The sequence below is a fragment of the Triplophysa dalaica genome, chromosome 3 (genome assembly GCF_015846415.1).
Source record: "Triplophysa dalaica isolate WHDGS20190420 chromosome 3, ASM1584641v1, whole genome shotgun sequence".
Lineage (NCBI taxonomy): Eukaryota > Metazoa > Chordata > Actinopteri > Cypriniformes > Nemacheilidae > Triplophysa > Triplophysa dalaica.
This window is the reverse complement of record NC_079544.1, coordinates 28,636,861-28,640,697: the sequence shown is the minus strand read 5'-3', so window position 1 is coordinate 28,640,697 and position 3,837 is coordinate 28,636,861.

The window sequence follows — 3,837 nt, the reverse complement described above, 5'->3', positions numbered from 1 at the left end:
ATACTTATTTCAGTTTAGTTTCATTAATGTGCATTACATAGAGAATGACTTGCAATAATACCATGTATTTTAATGTATTTTATTTATATATAATGTCTTAGTTTATTTATTTATTATTATTTTAACCGTTTCTTTGAATTATAATCTGTAATCTGCTTTGCTACAATCAAAATTGTGAAAAATAGCTGTTTGTAGAGTTGTTGAATCAGATCTCGAGAGACTTAATGTCTGTAGTTCTTGTGTTTCTTCTGTGATTCTGTTTGTTACAGTTTTTCTCAATTGCTAAAACACAATTCATGAAACAATTCACCATTTTCTGACAACTATAAACACATTCTCATTCTCTGTAATTCTAGCCTTTTTTTACCTGTTCCGTATTTTTGCCAAAAAATGTAAACTTTTATGAAATTGTGCTAAGGTCCAGCGGATGCCATATTTTTTTATTACCTCCTATTGACAAATAGCTGTTTTGTTTCCTTTGTCTTCTCTGTAATCACTTTGGATGAAAGCATCCGCTAAATGCCTGAATGTAAATGGTATTTGTGCATTTGTTTACTGTATTGTGTTGCATGACCAGTTCATATTGTTCTTTGGTTTTTGAACTGTTCTTGTCTTTTAAGATCATCTTTAAAGTAGTGAATTGTTTTTTCCTAATACACATTCTTGCATTTTGCTCTATCTGCACTCTTTTATGTTGTACATTCTTATAAACACTAAGCTGTCCAATAATTATTGAATCCAAATAAGAGGTTGTAGTAACAGTGTTTTGAATTGATCTCACCAGTGTCTCAGACTATGTTGTGTGTGAATGATTTTGAGGGCTTGTGTGTCATGTCTGGAGCAAAAGGTTTTTTTTTTAAAGTTTGAATTGTTATGGGAAGAAAGCTTCATTTTGACCTGAAAATAGGATGTTTGGAGAATTGAGTGAGATGTTATGGATTTGTGGATTTTGAGAATATGAGGCATCATTTCAAGACATGTGTTGAAATCGAGAAAAACTTTAACAGCAGGTGTTTGTCTTTAATACTAAGTCAGCCCTAATTAATCACTTAATAACCTCATTATCTTCAACACTACATCAGTGTTACTTTAACACTGTTGAGGCCTGTGTTTGGCGGGCACCTTACAGAGTTCATGCAGAGTTTACCACGTTAGAGACCACTGATACACAACAGCTGCGCTACAGTATAATGTGATAGTCTACAGGTGTTCATAGACGTCACAATCCAGCACCAGATTCTTGTACAACATACTGTACACATGTGAGTGTTGCACTTGGTTTTTAGTACAACATTGCAGATAGTATCACACCTAATGTTGTTGTTACAACACAACCTCTTACATCTGTCACTATGGTTACAGGCGTGCCGTGGAAATAACATAACGTTAGGAGTTTGCCAGGTGATTCATGTTTAGACTAGAGATGTGACTGTAGGCAGGTTTGTGAACGCTGGATGTCTTCTGGAAGCAGATCCAGCTACGGATCTCGCCTTGTTTTGAGTGAACCCTTGATATCTTTAACTGACTTGATCCTGATGATCTGAGAAGTCTGTTTGGTTTATATTCAATGAGCATATCTGAGATGTATTTAGGTCCTAGACCATTGAGTGATTTATAGACAATTAATAATTCTTTGTTGTTGACTTGTAAAAGTACATTTACATTTAGTCATTTAGCAGACGCTTTCATCCAAAGCTTATTACAGAGTGATTTCCCTGCTTGACAAAATTTTCATCATCAGGAGGGTCCACACATCCCGTCCGCGTACAGCACATTCCCAAGACATTCTGCGCATGTGTCGAGCTCGTTCATTCATGTTTATCCAAAGTTCAGTATCATTTGGAAGCTGAGTGACGCGTGTGTGCACGTGACAGATGTAGAAAGTGAACTCACACACAACGTGAGCGCATTATTACTGTTTATGTAAACTTGTCAACGATGACCTGAACTGTGCGCGTCTGCAACGGCAGCGAGAAACATCAGTGACACGTGCCCCGCGCAGTTAACAAATCACACACAAACACAACCTACACTGGTGGGATCACAATATACTCGTCTTTCCATGTGAAATAACAACCGGAAGAAATTCCAAATTTGCAGGTCGTACATGTGCAAGTATATGTGAAAGAAATCACGCGGTCTTGAAAATGTCACAAAACGTATGATTCTCGCAGTCTGGAGTCATTGATATAATTGTTTTTAACGCTTCGGCAGATGGCCATATAGCAAACTGATATACCCCACCCCTCGCCCTGCCTCCCCATGTCATCGTCCATCACCAAGTTTCACTGTAGCCATCGTCCAATGCCAATTTGGTACACATCACCCAACCCTACATGTTAGCCTCATTCTGTCCGCGGCTGTGTTTACACATGCATGCATGTACACTTTCCTTTGACTGACTGATATTTTGGGTTCTGTCATTTTCTATAAGAGAGATGTCCTATTTTCATAAAAAATCTTTGTTTTCGGCTGAAGAAAGAAACTGGAAGCGATGGATAGGAGATGAAAGCATGATCCATTGCACAGACATGTCCGACCACACCCATGTACGCAATGTTAGCGGAGGAAAACATTCTCACTGAATAAAGGAGAACGTTTGATAAGGTTTTGTTTAATAATCTTCTCTTTAACATCCTCGTCCATTTAAGTTTACATAACAGACATAAAGAAAAAGATCAACATCAGTGACAATACACAACAAACTGTATGATAGCTGAAAATATATAACAGGGTCTGCCATCAGAAAATACATCTCAAAGTACTAAAACTATTTGTACATTAAAAAAAAACTGGATCCCAGATAGCTGGGACAGACTCTCACAACCCCAATAAGGATAAATAATATAGATAATGAACGCATAAAAACAGTAAACATTCTTAAAAGTAGAGTTATGTAATCAAAGATAAGTCAATAAATTAGCTTTCAATTAATATGACAAAAATCTGTTAGAATAAACGTTCTGTTTGAAACTCTCTCCACACCCTACACAGGTTTAGTTTGTATGACAGTCAGTGATGAGAAGTGTGTAGCCGCAGGTCATGATATATAATGTGCTGACTTCTTCACACTGGGTGTGTCAGTCACACTGTGGGTGTGTGTGTGTGTGTGTGTGTGTGTGTGTGTGTGCGTGTGTGTGTGTTTGTGTGTGTGTGTGAGGTGGCGCGCCCTTTTCATAATCATTGTGATTCAGTGTTTGTGTAAAGTCTGAATGATGTGTAACTTACACACTCACAGATTCCCTTCCATTCTTACACATGTGCTACAATCAATGCAAAATAAATCACTGTTCAGGTTTATATATCAATTATAGCAGAAATAAAGGGTTTACCCTGAAAATAACAGCCTTGTCTTATTTTAAGAATGGTTAGATACTTGTACGGAAAACCAGATATGTTCACTGAAGGAGCAAATTCATTTGTCTGAGTTTCAACAGTATTTTATGAGATTTGTTTTTAGATTAGATTCAACTTTATTGTCATTACACATATACAAGTACAGTGTAACGAAATGTAGTGTTTTCTTACCCGATTAGGAAACAGCTTTTTACAGACATAAAATCTTCTCAAGTTAATACTTATTGTTTTGAAGAATGTTGAGTTGAAAACAAACTGTGTATTCCTAAGTGTTTTTCTTTCTAGGTTTTGTGTGTGTGTATGTGTGTGTGTGATGGTTGGCACAGACGTCAGTCATGTTGAATGGACAGTACAGATCAAGCCTAAACATGACTGGTGTGTGCTTCATCCACTGATTCATGTCTGAGTGTTTGTCTGGGGCGTTTCCTCCTCCTTTAAGAAGACTCGCTCCTGAGAGTCCTCCAGGTTATTTCCTAAAAG